At 37.3% G+C, this 5,217-nt stretch overlaps 1 long non-coding RNA gene across 1 annotated transcript in view; it reads right to left on the bottom strand.

Annotated features, from left to right (window-relative positions):
* Window positions 1-957: 957 nt before the first annotated feature.
* The window catches only part of LOC149132487 (uncharacterized), a 26,713-nt gene continuing 22,453 nt past the window's right edge, over window positions 958-5,217 (bottom strand). Inside the window, exon 3 of the long non-coding RNA XR_016244448.1 lies at window positions 958-1,387. This is a non-coding gene — a long non-coding RNA (uncharacterized LOC149132487). The remainder of the gene's footprint in view (window positions 1,388-5,217) is intronic.

Raw genomic sequence — 5,217 nt, 5'->3', positions numbered from 1 at the left:
CAGGCCCATATGACAGACCAACAAGATCAGCAATGTCATTCATTGTCCTCCGACGATCCTCATGCACAAACTGATGATTTTCTCCACATTTCCGGGGATGACGCTCGTGGCAGGTCTTCCAGATCACTCATCGTCTTCCAGGGACGTTCTTCCGCTTTTGAAGCGCCCGTACTACTCTAAACATTGCATACGACCCATTTCCTCGTAGACGTAAGCTTGTCGAAGCATGTTCAATGTCTCTGTAGCAGACTTCCCAAGTTTAACGCAAAATTTCACATTGGTTCCTTGTTCCATCCAACTTCCTGTCCGTGACAAAATCACAGACTACAGCATATACGTAATGACACACACATACACTCACACATGCACACACGCACAAACACGCACACATCGACATCAAGATCAGGAAGGCAAGGCACAAGCATAGACAGCCTACCACAAACTAAAAAAAGGCTGGGACTCGAAATTGCCCAGGCAAAATCAAAATCAAGCTTTTCATTGCAACTGTCGAAGAAGTGCTATTATATATGGTAGTGAAACATGTACACTGACAAAAGAATTATCAAACGGGCTAGATGACTTGCTATACAAATGGCCCTAAATGTGAAATGGCAGCAACATATGACAAATGAATGCCTTCATAAAGATCTGCCGAGAGTTAACGAGAAGATCAGGCAAAGACAGCTGCGACTACCTGGTCATTGCTTGCGTCACCCTGAACTGAAAACATCCAAATTAGTCATGTGGAACCTATTTCATGATGATACAAGAAAGGGAAAACAATGTGACACTTACATCGACAACTTGCTTGCAGACACTGGCCTGGAATATATCCAGCACCTCGAGTGAATGATGATGGAAAGTGTAGTGGGTAGACTTTGTTGCAGCGGACCGGGCTGGTACCCGGCTCCAATGACATATAATATATATATATATATATATATATATATATATATATATATATATATATATATATATATATATATATTATTATACTGCAGTTTTACTTGTTTCAGTCATTGAACTGCTGCCATGTCGGGGCACGGACAGATCAACCTAATGCTTATTTTTTTTCAAAGTCTGATACTTATTCTTTCGGCTACTTTTGTTGAGCTGCTAGGTAATGAGGACATAAACAAACCAGCACTAGTTGTCAAACGGTAGTGGTGGTGGTGGTGGTGGTGGTGATGGTGTGTGTGTGTGTGTGTGTGTGTGTAGTGGGGGCAAACACAACATAGGCACAACACACATGCACACATATACGTCGGGCTTCCTCACGTATTCTGGCCACCAAATTCGCTCACATGGCATTGGTATGCTCGTGGCTATAGTAAAAAGACACTTGTCCAAGGTGCTGCGTCGTGAAACTGAACTCGATACCACGTGGCTGCAAAACAAAACGATCTTAGATAGATAGGTATATAAATAGATATTCAAATTCATGGCAGCTTACCTTGGGTTATTCAAATTCATGGCAGCTTACCTTGGGTTCAAATCTCATACATGATAAATAATTAGCAATATACAATGGTTGGAAAGGTGAGAGATGAAAATAAGGGAGACATCATACAATAAAAGAAAGAAATATGTCTATGCAGCTTTGAATATAATTGATAGACACGTGAAGAAACTTGTGTGTGTGTATATATATGTGTGTATATACATACATACATACATACATACATACATACATACATACATACATACACATGAAGAAACTTGTGTGTGTATATATATGTGTGTATATACATACATATATACACGAAATTTTTATCATATCTTTTACTTGCTTCAGTCATTAGACTACGGCCATGCTGGGGCACAACCTCGAAGAATTTTTAGTCTAATGAATCGACCGCAGTACTTATTTTCTCTCAAGCCTGGTGCTTATTCTTTCGGTCACTTTTGCCGAATCGTTACGGGGACTTAAAAAAACCAACACCAGCTGTGATGGAGGACAAACACAGACACAAAGATACACACATACACACACACACACACACACATATCAAAAGAAATTACAATTTGTCTCAAGGGCCGAGTATTTTCTGTATTGGTTCTTATCAAACCGGAAGACTTCATTTATAAAGACTGGCTCATGTCGGTCTTTGAGTCACTTTCTGACTTCTGTCGCTTAATATATATGCATATATTGAAGGCGGTGAGCTGGCAGATTCGTTAGCGTGCTGGGAAAAATACCTAGCCGTATTTCGGCCATCTTCCCGCTCTGAGTTCAAATTCTGCTAAGGTCGACTTTGTCTTTCGTTCTTTCGAGGTCGATAAATTAATTAAGTACCAGTTGAACACTGCTATCGACTCACCTCTGCCCTGAAATACTGGCCTTGTGCCAAAATTTGAAATCATTGGTACGAAGCCTGCTTTCCAGCCATATGGATCCGGATTCAGTCCCACTGCGAGGTACCTTGAGCAAGTGTTTTCTACTATAGCCTCGGTCCAACCAGAGCCTTGTAAGTGGATTTGGCAGATGGAAATTGAAAGAAGCCCGTCGTGGTGTGTGTGTGTATGTGTGTATATATTAAATGTGAAATTGCAGAGATCCTTTGGACGATAACTATGAGCATTTGGCGAACTTCTGTGTCTGATTTCCGTTTGTTTGTGCTTTATATATTATGTGTTTTTTAAACTTATATGTGTGTATGTGTGTGTGTTTGACAACCGGTGTTAGTGTGTTTACGTCCCTGTAACTTAGCGGTTCAGCAAAAGAGACCGATGGATTAAGTACTAGGCTTAAAAAATAAATCCTTCAAGGCCACAGTCAAATGGCTGGAACAAGTAAAAGATATGTATGTATATTTGCATGTATGTATGTTTGTATGTATGTATGTATGTATGTATGTATGTATATAAGTATGTGTGTGTTATTATTTCTATCATCAACACGAACACAGCCACTAACAACAGTAATATATGGTATGAATGCCTAAAGGTAGTAGTGCGAAAAGGAACCTTAAAAGGATTCCACATGATATTAAAATCGATGTTTTAAAGACACTTTATGCAAAGTTATATTGCCAAAACATTAAATCTTTAAAACATTAAAACAATGCGTGACAGCAAAGAGAAAATTATATCAAGTGCTCAGGAAGCTCTCTGTTAACTGACCGGAGCTTATTTTCCATAGATGTAATGTAATGCTTAAAATGGAACAACTCTTGATTGTACGGATCGAGGATCAGGATGTGTGTAATATGCCGATAAACACAATGATAATTAAAAAAAGAACCAAAGTTTATATCACGATTTGCAGAAAAAAGAAGGTGAAACTTCCAATGAAAATCCCATTTTGTCTAGTAAAAGCTGGTTTGAAATATTTGAAAAGCGCGAGGATTTACAGGACATAAAAATGACTAGTGAAGTTATATAGGGTAGTTTTAAAAAATGATTGATGTAGGAGGCTACACACCAGAGTAAGTATACAACGTCGAGAATGCACTTTTTTGGAAGCGCATGCCTGCTAGAACTTTTATTTCCTGAGAAGAAAAATCAACATCAGGATTCAAAGCTTCCAAAAATTGCCTGACAGTTCTTTTGAGAGGGGAGGAAATGCCGCTAGTGATAAGACATTAAAGCCGCTATATGTGTATCATTTTAAAAACCTAAGGATTTTCAACGGTTACAAAACGTTTAATCTACTTGTGATTTGGCGTTCAAATAAGAAGCATGGATGACAAAGGGCTTTTTCAAGGAGTGATTTACAAACGTTTGTTTTTGTCTTGCAGCAGAAAAGTATAGTATCAGACATATTTCCAATAAAGCATTGCTTCTTTTAGACAATGCACTGAGGCACCCAGCAAACTTAAATGACCTTTCTGATAATGTGAGAGTAGAGTACATTCCCAAGAATACTCCTTTGCTTCAGCCAATGGATCAATGTATGATAGCTAATTTCAAGGCATATTATATGAGAACTTTCAAACAGCTTATTAAAGCAATTGACAAGGAGGATTAACCTACGGTTAGAGATTTTTGGAAGAAATTCAGCATAATGGATGTTGTGGATTTTTGGAAGAAATTCAGCATAATGGATGTTGTGGATAAAACCTTCGACTTTGGCCAGATTGTATATGGCTAGGTTGTATCCGTGACATTACAAGTTTTCTTAAAGCAAAAAGTCTACTCCAAATTTGGAAAGATATTGTGACACTTGCAAAGGGCGTAAGATTTGAAGAAGACATAGAGGATGATGTGACTGAGTTGCTAGAGTCCCAGAGAGAAAATTTATCTTACGAGGAGCCAATACAATTAGAAAAAGAACACTCTGCGAATACAGATGAGACAATAGAAGTTCCATCAACACCATAACTTAAATTGACTACAAAAATTATTACTAAAGGGTTGGCACTTATAGAGAAAAGTCTGCAGGTTTTTTGCTGATAATGATCCTAATCATGAAAATTATATAAAAATTACAAGAGAAGTTTACAATGAGCTCATTTTCTAAACCGAACTGTACAAAGAGATGATCAGTCATAAAAAACAATTAACTTTGGATAAGCTCTTCACCCCTCCAGCTGATGTTCGTGATAACGAACGGTAACATTGTAAATATCATCCCTTATCCTCCCAGTAACGCCTATTCCACCACCACACCTCACGCAGTAGCCAGCACCTTTTGTGATAAGAACGTACTCTTACGATATTTCGATTCCTATTATTCCCTAACTTATTCTTCTTGAAATGTTTTAGTGTTTTTATGTATCTATATTGTATTGTGTATATCTAGAAATAATTATTTTCATGTATTAAGATAATAACTTTGCTTGTTCCCTGTTGTTTTCTTCTGCATCTATTTTTTCCCTTTGAAAATGCCTGTAGGAAAGCAATCACACTTCATAATATGAAGATCAATGGGAAAATTAATTTCGCAATACGGAATTTCGCGTTACGGCCAGATTTTCATGAACGCATTATGTCTGTAAAGCGATGGATTCCTAATATATATATATATATATATATATATATATATATATATATATATATATATGTGTGTGTGTGTGTGTGTGTGTGTGTGTGTGTGTGTATGTGTGTGTGCGTGTGTGTGTGTGTGTGTGTGTGTATTTTTTCAATGTGTACAAATAACAAGGAAACAATAAATAAATAGTTACTAGGGTAGCAAAAATTCACAAAAACAATTCACTTAACCATGTTATTCATTTATATGTACGTATGTATGTATGTATATGTGTACTTACACAC

The sequence above is a fragment of the Octopus bimaculoides genome, chromosome 15 (genome assembly GCF_046866305.1).
Source record: "Octopus bimaculoides isolate indiv1 chromosome 15, ASM4686630v1, whole genome shotgun sequence".
NCBI lineage: Eukaryota > Metazoa > Mollusca > Cephalopoda > Octopoda > Octopodidae > Octopus > Octopus bimaculoides.
The sequence above is the reverse complement of the archived record's forward strand: the minus strand, read 5'-3'. Positions and strand labels throughout refer to the sequence as shown.